Source organism: Euwallacea similis, chromosome 2 (genome assembly GCF_039881205.1).
Source record: "Euwallacea similis isolate ESF13 chromosome 2, ESF131.1, whole genome shotgun sequence".
NCBI classification, from domain to species: domain Eukaryota; kingdom Metazoa; phylum Arthropoda; class Insecta; order Coleoptera; family Curculionidae; genus Euwallacea; species Euwallacea similis.
In genome coordinates, this window is record NC_089610.1 from 4,819,638 (window position 1) to 4,836,037 (window position 16,400).

The window sequence follows — 16,400 nt, forward strand, 5'->3', positions numbered from 1 at the left end:
GAATAACATTCTTACAAATCTGTTTACAAATTAACGAAAATTGCGATGTAGTAAAATATGAAATGTAGATCGATTGATTCGGCAACAATAATACACATGAATTAAGAAACCTATTGATAGAATCTAGTCAGATATCCATCGCAGTTCCAAGTTTACCGTCTTTCAACACCGAACAATTACAAAAACTTACTGTTTCTGAGGGTTTAGGACCTACTTTCACGGTAGCAGCATTTGTTTGTTTACAAAGCAGTGATGAATTATACCGAAAAGGCAAACAATGGAAAAAATGTGCATCTGCTCAGAAGTGAGCTCAACCGGCGAATGAATATGATAAATGTCGGTACTTAAAGTTTATATACCATACGTGTAGTAAAGTCTGACAGCTTCACCTTAAAATAAAAGAAAACAATATTTAAAAGTAATAAGCGCCCATGCTATTTCCATACAATGCCGATGGGTGAGTGTGCCAGTCGGAGTATATTTTATTACCTCGCTAATAGATTTGGATAATTTATAACCCATAGAATTTTCTCAATTTATTTTTTAATTTGTTTATTTCTCTCCTTGTGTCTTATGTCGGGTCTCTTATGCAAATAGGTACTTTAACGCGTTGTTTTGTTCATAACGTGGGCGAAAACTATTTAGATGTCGTCAACTACAGTTATTTCAAGAAGTCATATTATATGGCCTTTCTAAAACGGTAATTATCCTAATAAGGCACTGGCCGGCCTTATGCTTTTCAAAACAAGGAACAACGATAAATCCAGATTAAGATCAGAGTAGTTAAGGAACAAATACGTCGCCTAACATTTTTGAGTTAGGAAATATCCTATATATTCCCTAGTACCGAAACCGCTAATATAAATGGTGCATACATGAAAAATTGAGGCAATATGTTGAAGTATGGCGATTACTGTAGCTGGGGAGAGTAATAAGCTACCAGATAAAGATTGCGTTGCTTTTATTTTTAAGTTGCCTCGAGCTTCGTAATGCATAATGGAATAAATTTGCCTATGTGAGAAACATGATAAACTTCACTCAGTAAATTAAGTTTTCCTTTTAGTTATGGGGTGAGCAATAGAGTATAGATTGGGTATTACAAATTTGAATTGCTTCACTGACATATGAGGAAACGATACTATTAAAGTGCACGTGAGGACTATTTACGAAAATGAGTTAAATTACATTCTGAACCAAAATTGAAAAATTTGTCACATTGTCCTTAGAATGCAATTCCGTGTAGAAAACTATTCGTGTTATCCTTGGACGATGTGTCCAAAGGCAAATTTAAATAGCTTTGTATGCTGACCAGAATAGTGTTTTTTCGAGGATTTTATTTGATATTTTTCGACAACCCTGGTTGCTCAACATCCTGTTTCCATGTTGTTGCACGCTCGTTATTTTTATAGTTGGACGCTCATCTCTTGGCTATTCCCGTGGAATCATCTTCTGGGTAAAGTTACCAAGACATTGATATATTTGCCCTAACCAGAATAAATTTGCCATATCAATGAAAGGAATGGTCTTGGAAGGACGATCGAGGCCATATTTTTGGATCGCTGAAGCGGATTCCATGGAATGTTAGCAAAATGATGACTGCGTGCCTTATCTTGAGAATGTTTGCACTGTTAGTATAAATATTAGGTTGGTTTTGCACCATTTTCTGTTGAATTAAGAATGGCCACCCTGTACAATGTAGGAAAAAATCCTTTCTAAATATTATACGTAATACAGGGGGAAAGCGGTCACATTTTCATGGCCAACAGAGCAAGCTACTTTTACAATGTACCATAAATGAAAAATAAACCCTATTCAGTTAGTTCTATCAAAAAATAAACAAGCATTGCATACCACAGGCTGTGGCTAATGTTTAAAAAAAAATGTCGTAGGCGTTCTCATCTCGCCAGGTCTCAGACTCAGCCACCTTTCTTATTAACGTCTCCACCGTCTCATGTCATCGACCAGGCAAACATGCCGCCAACGGCTTCAGATCTCGTAATAAGTTTGCTATAGAAAATAGCTCGTTAAGCGCGAGTATTTGCACATCTTTAGGTACTCGGTCGATTTAAGTGCTCGCCCTGGTTGTTTCCTCAGTTGTCAAGCACCTGTTCCAGCCGCAGTCTCTCGTAGACATAAAGGTTTTGCACATTCATAAAACGAACAATCAGATTTAGAGCTTAGGCATGGAGCAAGGGAGCCGCAGCTAGTCTTATCACCTTCAAGGCTTATTTGAAACGCAATCGCTTCTCTACATCAACAAAACTTGACGAAATGAAAATCTACTCCAGTTTCTCCTACAGGATTTACTTTTATTGCTTCCACTGCCATTGAAAGAAAATTCGCTAAAGCTCACCAGAAACTTTAAATTTAAATTATTTCGCCTTACAAGCGTAAGTTTACTACTTGCAAAGGAAGATGACAAACACACGGGCACAAAGTTTCCACAAATGCACCTGGCAACGTTTGCAAATAAAAGCAAATCCATCAGCATAGAGACCCAAGTTAAAGGTGCACAGTGAATAAATTATAAGAGCTGTCAGTTAGACGATGCGTTAAAACAATCTTCCGGGAGCTTACCTACATGTGGTATGCGGGTTTCTATTTTCGAGGTAGACGTTACAGAACTATCGTTTTATTTCTTTAAACGTTAAGAAAATCTGCTCTCGGGTTAACCTCTGTCAACTTTTAATTCGGATGTTTTATTTCCAAATTGTTGAAAAACTATTGTGGGTTATTAAAAATGGCCCACATGCTTTAAAGATTGTTGTTTCTAAAAAGCGCTGAATTTCTTCCCCTCTTAGATTCGAAAGTAGAGTTACATTTCGTTCATATTTACATAATGTCGCAAATTTAGTTAATCGATAGTTAATCGATACATGTGTTTATTTATTATACCTGGTGTCCAGGCAAACTCTGGGCGTAGAAGATTAACATGCGAAATCGGTTTTTATGCCTGCACGGATTATCTAATTGAAAACTTTTACGTGGAGGCCATAGTACTCAAGACCGGCCATCATTCCACAATTTTTTTTTTTTTAATTAGAGCCGTTTTGGCTTAAAACGCTCCTAAATTAAAAAAATTCTGTATTTAATTTAAAAATTTTCGTAGGGATTTTGTCTAATGGGTGAGATAAAAGATATAAGATTATGTCTTTATATTATCATCATAAGTTCATAAAAAATCTGTTTATTTACTGTAGGGACATCAAAGCAAATCACATGATAATTATCCTCAGGTTTTCTATTGATTTTTCATTGCATTAACTCGTAAATAAGTTAAAAATTGCTTAGAAATTAGCAAAAAGAGAAAATTCATTTGACGTGGGATTTTTACTCTTATGTTGTTGGCTACTTTGGATTTGTTTAGTTCCGACCTTGATTCTGACCAATCGTGGCATCGAACGATTACGCGGGACATTCAAATTCTCGAAATTTGGAGGCGTTTTGAGCCAAAACGGCTGTAATTAGAAGATTGAAAAAATTGCGGAATGATGGCCGGTCTTGAGTACTATAACCTCCATGGAAAAGTTTTTTAATTGGTTAATCCGTGCAGGCGCAAAAAAACAAAAACCGATTTCCCATGTTAATCTCATATATCCAGGATTCGCCTGAACACCCGGTATGTATACTGTAATAGCCGAGTAAATTCTTCTTCCTTCCCCTATTGTTTTTGACACATCACTCGTTTTCTTGTTAAGGCATTTTATTTTGACGGTGGTTTGAATAAGAAATTGGCGTAAAAGCTCTGAAAGCTGCAGCCTGGGGACTTTCAAACAGATTCTTTTGAACCATTTACTTTGTATACGGTAAACAGTTTTATATGATGCTTTACACAAAAGAGATGGAAGGTAAATGAATGTTTAGCTCAGGGCCATCGCAGAATTCGCTGAGACCTTCAGGATTTTGATCGGGTGTAATTGATATTATATTCAATCAGGGCATATCATATGCAATTTTATTATCTTCCTTTACATCTCCGGCTTTGACTACTGACAGGCTCTCGTAAAACCCTATTATCCCATTCTCAGGAAAAGGAGAGCAAAATCGATAGGTAATGTTCGTAAATAACACTGGGCAGGAATCATGTAAGATTTTTTGCCATAGTACAAGAAAGCTCTCGCTGTGAAAATAACCTACCGCGAACATATGGCATAATAATTGGGATTTTTTCTTAGTTCCTACCATATATGGGTTTGATGAATCCTCGTAGTTGATGATTAATTTCCTCATGTAAGCCGTATGCTGTTTGTTTCACGAACGCTTTTACCAAAACGAAAAAACAATGCAATCTTTACTAAAGAACAAGGTGGAATAATTACTTTTTTACCGACTTACTTACCAGTCGGAATGCAACTTTATGCTAATAAGACCATGCCGTGTATCCTACCTGAATCAAAAACAGACTATTAAGAGCATAATAACAACATTAAGAGTTTTAATCAAAAGTGCTCATTATCTCCAGGAACACAGTATCAATCTCATGGTAAGTAATAAAGTACCTAAAATTATCATCATTTTCTGCTTTGTTGAACCGACGAGCGGAGACGGATACCTCACCCATGCACCCACATGCAGCAAAAAGGTTCTTGTTATTATTTTATGAAGGGTTAGTTTAAGGTATAATAAAGAAGAGATTGCCACATATGTGGGTTGGTTGAAGCACGAAGATGACGCCTTCGAATTTCATTTTTATAATGAGAAAATTAATGTACTGACTGTGGTAAGAAATCGATGTTTTTCCTAATCTCGTTATTAGTTACACGGTTTAGACGAAGGCCATTTACCATTCATTGAAAAGTGGGCACTTTCTGAAATCTGCTGTGGAGATAAATATGAGAAGTTAAAAAAGAAAATCTAAATTATGCATCGAATGGCAATCAAATGTCAGAGAGACGTAAGAACATAATGAAATTAATACTACATTAAAAACAGCTCAGTCAGTGTTCAGGTGTACCGTGGGATCTAGACGTTAGGTCGTGGTGCGCTTTGCGATTTTTATCCAGACTTAGGCAGAAATCCGTAGGATTTTGTTGTCATCCGACTATACTATTTACTGGTTTCCACCCTTTCGCGTTTATATAAATCACCCCTAACTGGACTATCATCATTAAGAAATAAAATGTCCCATTTAGAAACATAATATTTCCATTCAATTCCTAGCAATTTTATTATTAGTGATTTAAACTTAAATCCGCCATCTCGCTACATTTACTTGATCAATAAAAGAAGTGCAGCTTCAGTGAGTTTCGTTGCAGCAGCTGCGATGTTGAAGTAAGTTTTTAATTAAAATTGTATTGAAAAGGAAAAGTCCAAATTCAGTGGGAAAAATATTAAGGGCTTCTGTTTGCTGAGAAGGGTTTTTCCAGCTTTTTAATTCGGTTAGAACGGACAGACTAGTGTGCCAATTCATAAATTGCAGTCATGTATGTACTTGTTATAATATGTCATCGATACAGCCTGAATAATTGTTGCATATTTCCATACCTGTGCAAGTTGTTAGTGTTGACTTGAACACGTAAATTGGACATAACTAGTTCAAGAGTGGTTAATAAAATGAGGAAAAAATCTTAAATGCCAACTAAAAGAGCGCAATAGTCGTTTAGTAAAAAACTTTTATAACTAACCAATAACTGTAATTTATCGCCGATGTAGGCAGAACAGATGTTCGGCTGCAAAAACGAACACTTCGAAGTTCTATACATGGCGCCGGATCAATGCCTTATTGAACAATAACTTTAAAGATAAATTATTATAATAATATATCACGAATAATAAATTTAATTTAAAAAACCCTCTGATTAATGGTTATATTATCGGCCAGTTTGTGTTTAAATGTAGAAGTTTTGCATAATATTGAATTTTAATTCATTTAGTTGAAAGTCAAATGAATCGGCTTCAGATTGTTAATTACGGAAATTTAATTACTTTTTCCGTCGACTGAGTGTTAACATATTCCTTTAATGTATACAAAATCATTCATTAATGGCTCCCATGAATTTTGCAAATTTGATAAACGCATTAGTTGTTTGCGTCCAACCAATCGCACCGCGCTGTTGCTGAGTGCTCACGATCTATCCTTTATGAAGGTTTTTATTTTCGACGTCATTTTCAATATCATTAGTAAGTAGAGCGACTTTTACTACGGAGACTTGATATGTTTATAATTTTATTGCTTTATGAGCGATTGACAGCCTCGACTTCAATTAACGAGTTCGCTAGGCTCAGGTGGTAAAATGCTTCGACTATTAATCACCGTCATTAATACACTCGTTCGTTAAATAACTCGGTATTAATCGCGTTCGATGCCGCAATTAATAAGCAAATTACAGTAGTTAAATTAGTTTAAAGCTTAGTTGTGACTAAGCAATTCGGCTTAGTTGTGACTAAGCAATATGCGACTAACACAGATCACCTGAGAATGCTATGGACAGGATAAAGGCGTTTCTAGTGTTTCTATTGTCGTATTTGTTAGTTTTGCTTTGCATAAACTGCTGTTTTAAAACAAACATTCTCCTTCTAACTACAATTTTACTGTTATTTCACCTTGCAAACAGTTGCATAACCGGTAGCCATACCTATACATTACGAAACTGGTGATTTACGCGGCACTTACATAAAATATCAGGATAATATTTTGTCTGGAACAGCCCATAGTCAAGCTGTGTAACGCAATTATGGCAACAATAACTCGGGAAATACGGACGTTTAAGTTTGAAAACTCTGTTCAAATTGTTCTTGATGCATGTTATTACTTGCCATAAAGAAGCTTGCAACTTCTATCGTTCTAACCAATTTTCCGTTTACGTTGTATTATGTAACCGCATCGGTGAAAATCGTACGAAAATCGTTCAGACTTTTGTAAAGTAAACTTAAATCAAATCTATCCTTCTTCCTGTAACCATCAGCACAGACATAATAAATTCTAAACACCTTCAGCTTTGGAGCTTCAGATATTACTGACTTAAAAACCGAATCGCCATTTATCTCCAGGAGCTTTACTAATCTTATATTTTCACAAACATACCCGGGGACTGAAGAAAAATGGGCTTTTCATTTAAATCCCTCCCAGAAAAACATGTTATAAAGGCTTAACGCCTGGATTCAGCACTACTTTACGCCCCATTATCAAGCCGTTTGGTTTTGGAAGGCGATTACTTATGGTGGAAGATTTTCCAGAGGGAATAAACAATTTTAATGCTAAAAGTTTAGGTATGTGCCATTTTGTAAATGTGATGTCATTATAATAGATAAATATGTACCGGGTATACATGTTACTAAAGGCTGATTTCATCTGAAAAAAAAATGCATTAGACATTTATGTACTAGGTGTCCAGGCGAGCCCTGTACATAGGAGATTAACATGAGAAATCAGTTTTTATTTTTGGGCGGCTGCACGGATTAACCAATTGAAAAACTTTTACATGAAGGTCATAGTTCTCAAGACCGGCCATCATTCCGCAATTTTTTCAATCTTCTAATTACAGCCGTTTTGGCTCAAAACGCCTCCAAATTTCGAGAATTTGAATGTCCCGCGTAATCGTTCGATGCCACGATTGGTCAGAATCAAGGTCGGAACTAAACAAACCCAAAATAGCCAACAACATAAGCGTAAAAATCCCACGTCAAATTAATTTTCTCTTTTTGCTAATTTCTAAGCAATTTTTAACTTATTTACGAGTTAAATCAGTGAAAAATCAATGGAAAACCTGAGGACAATTATCATGTGATCTGCTTTGATGTCCCCACAGTAAATAAACAAGTTTCTTATGAACCTATGATGATAACACAAAAACATAACTTATATTTTTTATATTACTCATTAGACAGAATCTCTGCGGTTACGGTTACGCGGGTCATTCAAATTTTTAAAATTTGGAGGCGTTTTGAGCCAAAATGGCTCTAATTAGAAATTTGAAAACATTGTGAAATGATGGCCGGACTTGACTATTATGACCTCCGTGCAAGCGCAAAAAATAAAAACCAATTTTCCATGTTAATCTCCTATATACAGTATTCGCCTGGATACCCGGTATGGAATTATATATATATATATTTCACATACATATGTCTAATCTATATATATATATATATATATATGTATGTGGTCTAAAAGTCGGGATTAAAGTCCCCCGTGACGGCTTTCCCGGCCAGTCAAAATACTGTGGGAATCATTTTCTGGACATTTAAGCTCAATGGAATTGCTGTCTGACCTTTTGTCCATAACTACGGTGGGCATTATCAAAGGCGATGAGGTAACAGACGAAGTGATTTTCTGTGTCTCTTGACGTTGACAGAAGCGGTAACATTAACTGGAGTGTTCAGTTTATTTTTCGCTTTTCCTCTGATCGAGTTAAAATGCCCTAAATGCTCGTAAAGGAACTTCAAAAGGGGATGGATAATGCAACATCGGGTTAAATTGGATACTCAAGGCTCACATTAGTTTTTTTTTTCCGTTGAAATACCATAGCGATTTCATAGCAAAAGGAGCTTTTTTCTGCGGTGCGAATCGTATCTACCTATATGCAAAATTTCGATTAACATCTTCAACGCGAGAATTTCTATTTTTTTACTTTTGAAACGCCTCCCTAAGACATTATGAATGGCCTTGATCTCAGCGTGCATGGCAAGGAGACGAATAGACGTGAATGATTAGTTTTCTATTTGACTCAATGACATTCCCATGAACATTCTTAGAATAGAACTGCTTAGACATCCAAATGACTATTTGCTTAAACCAGTGGAAACTCTAGGGATACATTTCCAGTTTCACACTCTCAGGTCGCACCATAATTTATAGATCTAATCAATAAGGATACTGAAATGATGTACTTAATATTCATTTCAACCCGTTTAAATCAGACTTCAACATCCACATTCCCACAGGTTGAAATCTAATCGATTTGCCAAAAACCGCCTTCCAATTAAAACGACAGTATAACTAAATCAGTATAACGAACCGAAATGCCGAAAATGGTATTAGTAATTAAATGCAAATTGATTTTTATCAGGCTGAAATAGTGTAACTCTTAATAACAATCCGCGAAAAACTTCTACCTGATTCGTTTAGTCACATCCATGGAATTTCGCCCATAGACGAGATTTCGATCCTTATCTGATCCGCTATAGTAATAAGTTGGTTGGAGAGATGACGGGGAGGTGTAAATTTATGGCATCGTCTGAAGAGGGACAACATAAAAGATGTAGGTAGAGCATTGCATTAAATGTGGCAATACGTCGATAGTTAGAGATTAGGGTTTGTTTATTAGCATTATAAATGGTGGAATGGTTATATCATATAAAACAAACAAAATAATACTTGGTACCGTTCTTCCCCACAATAGAAGTATTGTTACGAAAAAGAGTGTCTGGCCCCTAAAGACAGTGCTTTCGTAGAAGGAAATCAGTACCGATGAATCAGAAATTTTTTTGTAGAAGTTGTCTACAATTCGAACTATTCTTGGCACATCATCAATATTTCACTCACTGCTTCATATTTAGGGTTACAGAGACGAAAGTATGGTTTATCAAAACCTAGCGATTTATTTCTGATTCAAGTAAATTTCTACTATTGAAGCTGAGTTTCTCTAGATTTCAAATTTTAGTTCTTCAGATATTTTGATTGTTGGAGTTCCACTCCTGGTACTGTCTAGTTATGCCTGAAAAAGCGCTTCGTGTGCTTCTTCGTTTTTGAGGTACATATAATTGTAAAAAGCTATAAAATTTCATTATTTTAATAATAATTGTCCCCACAGAGCCCATAAATTTCCAGCCAAGCTCCCCACTGAGACCAAAAAAGACAAGAACCTCGCAAAGTTTCTCTATATACGTATCTGCAATTTTCAATTCAAGTAAGAATCGGATTCCCATAAATCATCCATCGTTCGGATGTGCCGTAAGAATATATAGTCTACCACAATCACTTTTTATCAAAGCCACATAAATTATTCCTGCTGGTGTCTAGCCGTCTACTAGTGCAATAAATGGAATATACTTCAGGGGAAAACTGGGTTTTGCTAATTGAGGCTAGTAAATAAAACTTTATTATGTTGTTGGGATATGAAGTTACGAGTGCTCTACGGGGACTCTGTATTGCGTTCGATATTGAGGAGCAACACACTGGTTATTTATTTGTCGTGCGAATATAGCAACTTATTATGGGGGTTGCGAGATTAACGTTCACTTACTGTGCTTCCCCGTGTTAAAGTAACGGTACGTAAATACTCGACATTCGTAGCTATACAGGGTTATTCACCCAACCTGTTCATTAAATGTTTAGTAGAATCTAAAAGTGGTACGAATTCGAAAATTTGGAGTTAATTATCTTCGACGTGTACTATTTTTGAAAAATATTTTTAACTTCCTGTCACTTCCGATTTAACCGGAAATAGCTATCAACTTGATTATTTCAAATGGGACCCCCAGTATATTATTTTATTTTCAGATTCTACGTAATATTTGAAACACATTTTCTGTGCAACATCCTATACTGAGCACTTACTGTTTTTGAGATATTAGACCTTGAATTAAAAACCTGCCTCCGAAATGACCAATTTTAAAATTGCATACCTCCGCAGTTATTACAGACATAATCTTCATATTTTGCAAAATGTCAATACATAATCTTAAGCTTAATCTTTTGCTATTTACATGACTTAGTAATATACGGGATGTCCCAAATTCAGCTCCTAACATTCAAATTTTTGAAGTTGCAGAAATCTATTTTTTTAAATGATACCCTATAACTTTAAGCAGTATCAAGTAGAGAATATAATTCTATATCAAACTGTATTAGGGTTACTTATACCTATTCCAAATCATTTTCGAAATAATTAAGTTTTACGTGAAACTAGTAGTACATATTCATTCTGGTAAGTTTTTACTCTGCGCGTAGTTGGACATGGAAAAATAAATAGTGAAATAAATAAAAATAAATAAGTAATAATAATAATAATATAATTAATTAATAAGTGATTGAAAGAAAAGCAGAGTGAAAACATTGCCCTAGGACTAGAGAACCATCCTCCAAAACTAGAAGTAGCGCGTTTCTCAAGAAGCTCAAGTACTTGAGTGAGTAATTTATTCATTTGTACTATTGTTTCTCGGACACCTTGTATATTATTAAATTTTCGAAGTTTTATCTTTTCTTATTCATGCACAACACCTTCCCTTGGCCTTAAAGTTGATCCTTTCATCAAAAATCGATGCCAACTTTACTGTGTCTAAGCTACAATTGCCACGTCATCAAAGCTTTATTGCTGGACTTTCGTCAACTTTTATCTCTAGCTCAAATGAGATATACATTACGCTTTATTATCATTCTACAAAATCAGTCCTCTTTTCATATTTAAACAAAAGAACAAGGGTTGATCTCTAGAAAGTAAATTTAGGTTTAACAAGATGAAGCAGAGACAAAACGGTCTTTATGGATACTCGTTCCGCACAACATTGCCAATATTAATATTCGTTGTTCGCCACACAAATGATCTTTTCATTTTAAACTGTTGGAGGTTTATTCGCCCTAAAAGGCATTAGGCATAACGATAATGTTCCCGTATCCCGGCAAATTCTAATATCAATGTATAACCCGGTTTTAGGGGTCGGCTTTCTCTGGCATGGGAGCAACTTAAAAAAAGAAATGACGGAATAGATTTTTATATTCGAGAAATGAATTATTCAATGTATGAACTTTATTACCTCCAATTCAACAATTTTCTGAATGAGCTCAATTGGATAAAATTCATAACTACTTGTATAGGTATTTTTAAGTCTTATGCTCTTTTACTCTAATCTGTATTGCTAACTGTTGCTCCATGAAATTTTACACACATAAAGTGGTTGCCAATGCAGAACAATCGTATTAATTTGAGTGAAATCCTTGGGTTTTTATAATCTCTAGCCATTGCATTCCTTGAACATCAACTCAACCTTAAGGAAAGTTAAAAAACATCTTTTTTGCATTCCCCAGCGCTCATCGTGGTTAAATGTGTTTTATACAGGAAACAAGAATGTTGCGTTCCAAATCCACGTACTCGATATTTCAATGTCGAACCTGTAAACTTTGGTCAAACCTTATATAATCCGTTACACTATTTGCTATCAAAATAAGTTCAACACGTGGTCCAGTTTATTCATAGTTGTTTTTTTTATATTGGCTATGAGCTCCATAGCCAGTCGAGCGGTCTCATACGCTTTGAAGTTACTAAACGAACTACAAGGCCAGACACTGACTAATAAACTTAATCAATTAATTATATTAACCAACCTTTCTTTTTGAGAGAAAATTGCTGTTAATGAGTTACAAACAATAATTTCAAAATTTTATTTTTTTCCCTGAAATCTAAAACCTAACCTGAAATTACTTCAGGTTACACCTTTGGAAACTGAAGATTTAACTCTGCATTATCACTTTTTATTTGTTGAACCATATAACTAACCGAAGTGCATGGTGAGTGAAACATATAGAGGTATGAATTAATTATTGGTTCCTATCTAGACGTTCTGTATGATTCGGCATTTATGCCGTCACGGGTATCGATGCAGTACAAAGAAAGGTAAAATTCGATAACTCTCCTTTTCTCAGCATTCGTGACACATTTCCTGTTCTATTATGAACAAATATCTGCTTGTTTATTACTGTTAAGGCAAGTTTGGACATACATGTGTGCTCTATTGAATTTGCTTGTTTATTGATGATCCTACATGCATCTAATCAAAACCTCATTTTAATTAAGATCCTATCTCGGGTTATAAAGTGAATAGGAATATATCAAGGGAAGCCACTGTTTTGCAAAATCTATACAGTGTGGAAGTTTTGGATGAAACAGTCCATATAACTGAGATGCCGAATATATGCGGCCAAAATCCTTGGGACACGTCGATTTTTATTTTTTCTTACGGTTTTTTTGATAGTCAATTCATGTATCCAGGGTAGTCCAAAAATCAGGTACGACCACCAACTTTGTTTTTTCAAATGGAAACACTAATTTTTTACTTCAGTTTTGAATTCTACGCAAAATTCTAAGTGTGTTTCACGTACCATGTCCTATAGCTAAACGCAACAGGTCTCGAGAAATTTACGATTGAACATATCAAAAACTAAAACTTTTGATTTCTTTTAAAATTTCATTGGTCCTGAAAAAGATCGATTTAATTTTTAGTGAGTTAACAAAACGAGTATTTTTTTCCATATCTTGATTTTTTATAATTTTCCGATACAAAAGGTATACCTTGCTTTAAACGATATCTTATATAGTTTTTGAGAAAATCACACGACTGTGAATTATTTAAACCGCCCATTGTTCATTCTTACCATGAAAATTGTTTGAAAGTTGCAGCAAAAATACTTTTTTTAACTTCTTACTTTGAGAGCGAATAACTTGGTAACGAAGGTCGCTAGAAATGTTTTTTATATGAAGTACTAGCATTATTTTAGTCTTCTCTATAAGATTTCTCTATAGAATTTATGACATGACCTTTCCGGACACCTTGTATATGCAGCAGATTCGCTTTTCCCTTTATTCAATACTCATTTTCAAAAACCGCAAAACTGCGATTTATCCTTCCTGAAATAAAATTCAAGAGTCCGTTTCTGAATTTAAAACCTGGATAATCCAGCCCAAACACGGAAATTTAAAAGCACGCAAATGTGCAGTTTTCCAGACATGGTTTCAACCGTGATCCAGATCTAAATCCCCTTAAACCTTTGATATTCGCTAGTATGCCGTTGTACATAGAATCCACAATTTGTCATCATTTTTGTAATCTCGCATGTGATCGATATGTTAGCCCATTTAATCAGACGGAATACGAGAATTATGTACTTTTAATGCTTGGTGGTTGTGTGTTTCATGTGATTTATTGGATGGCTATAATGGAATGTATAGTCTACAGCTGATGCTGTGTTTGATCTAAAGCTTGAGTAAGTCTTAATAGCCGACATTTGCAGTAATATCAGGAGGCTATTTATAGGTAGTGCTATTGTTCAACAGCAATGCTAATACATATACAAAGTGTTGCAAAATGTTTCATTTTAGGGGTTCTAGGTCCAAAAACATAATATAATTTTTTATTCAGGGTCTCTCAAAAGTAATGGAACAAATGGCAATGGCAGATTCCTGCCATCAAAATATTAAAATTCAGAGTAATTGTTGTATTCCGAAAATGAATATTAACAAAGATACAGAATGTTAACGTTTAAATTGTTTTTTGATTTTATTTCATATTTCCACAGTTTTTTGACCTATGGTACTGAAATTTGATATATAGGGGTTTTCGGAAGTGGGAAACAAGCTAGTGCTGTTGGTTTTATTGTAGCTAATAGGGGGAACCACTTGAAACTATCGTACCATAGGTCAAAAAACTGAGGAAATATGAAATAAAATCAAAAATATAATTTAAACTTTAACACTCTGTATCTTTTTTAATATTAACTTTTGGAATAAAACAATTGCGCTGGATCTCAACATTCTGATGGTAAGAATCTGCTTTTTGTCCCATTATTTTTGGGACACCCTATATATAAAAATACTTCTTTGTTGACATGCAGGGTGTTAAATTTTGAAAGTGTGATTATCTCTCAGTTGGTGATAAAAATCTACAGGGTGACAGTATTTCTAGTGCCAGGTCCCCTTCTATTTTCCCAGACTTTGTATTTCATATCACTTTGCAGGTCTTCAGTACTTACTGCGACTGCATATCCTCTATGCCTTCAGCACTAGTAGTCCTTCCAAGTTTAAAGTAAATATTTGGTTAATTTTAGGCGTCAGAGAGAAAATATCGAGAAACATTTTTAAACTTCAAAACGCCCTGTAGGTCGGTAACAAATTAAAATGCTCTCACCACACCCGTAAACAACATTGTCTTTCACATAGAAGAATCCTTTATTACCAGAGTTTTCAAAGTTACTTTTGCAAACGCAATTAAATTCCCGACGTTAATAACGGATAAGAAATTCGCAAAAGAACGTTCAAGGAAACTCCTTTAAAGTCCATTCGTTTAGAAGAGTTAAGTTCCATTAAAACGATGAGCGTCCTCGATCGATATCTACACAATGTAGGTAGAATGAAACAAATAGTTTCAATTATTGTTTGACAACATTTCTTCAGCTTGCTTGCAAGAATGCTTTTGAATGAAAAGGATAGAAATAAAACGAAATTTTAAACCTACAATAAATCACGGTTAATAAGTAGGACTTCAAAATGCCGGGTCTAGTGGGAAAACGCTTTGGGTTATCAACGTAGCAAAGAAAACAAGAAAACAGTGGAGGCAATTTGCATCGCAAATTACTATGCATGTTAATGGTATTAAGTCGAGAATGATTTAACACCCTGCTGGATGACTAACATAACTCAAGAGCACCTAGACATGTAGTGTTACACCTGGAATATTATGGACATCAATACAAGAACATACGTGCGATTTAAACGTATATGGAAAACTACCATACTTCGGCAAAACGCATCTTAGTTCTAACGAAGAATATCCAGAGTAAAATATTCTTTTGTAATCAAAGAACCTACCCATCTTACGAGTCTTTTGAGGTTTACGTTGTTAAATTACAGAGTTCCGCAAAGACCCGGCTGCCTCTATTTGATAAGCCTGGAAAGTATATTGGAAATATTTTCCAGTGACCGTAAAGGGCAAAGGATATTTTTCATTGCGGGTGAGCTGCTACACTGCCGCCAGGTTTTTCAAAGAAAATATAGTAATTGGACACAGCATAGATAAGCAATTATATTGATAAGACTTCACAAAGGTTGCAGTGCTTAGTTCAACTCTTTAATGGTCAGCTTGTTAAAGTGGTACTAACTTTAACATCAACCTGTTATCTATGGAGACGCTGAATGATTCCATGGGAATTTTTACGATGAAAATAATGGCAAACGACCGAACTAATGTGAAAATATTTTTTTTCAAAAGATGAGGCGAAACGACCTACTACTCATAAACAATATAATAAATTATGGATTTTTACATAGAAGGATCGTTTTACAGCTGGGAAACAACTTATTTAAGCTGTTTGGAGCTTGGCGGCATGGTTGTTTTCCTTTGAGATTTTAGCATTTCTGTTTGTTCTCCATTGTCATTCTAATCTTAAGAAAATCCGCTATTACGGCATTGTATTGCTTTTGTCCTACCAAGAAACCAAAATTACCTCTAGGGTGAGAATTCAGATACAATCCTAAACAGTAATCTTGCTCCAACTCATCTTAGTAGGTAACTGTTAATTTGGTAACCGCGACCATTTTTTTAAGGGTTTTTGGACATAAGTTCGCCCAAAATTGTCAAGGTAAAACTCAGATTTTTAGAGTAACAAATTACAGAAATCAGTTCTGGGGTGAAAATCGCTTGACGACAAATTTTGAACAAGCGCAAAATGGTATGGAAACAGCTCTCTTTTC

General features: G+C 35.0%; 1 protein-coding gene across 2 annotated transcripts in view; it reads right to left on the minus strand.

The window, feature by feature from the left end:
• Nucleotides 1-16,400, minus strand: part of dally (division abnormally delayed protein) — a 108,066-nt gene that overhangs the window by 13,542 nt on the left and 78,124 nt on the right. The gene's annotated exons all lie outside the window — the stretch shown is intronic.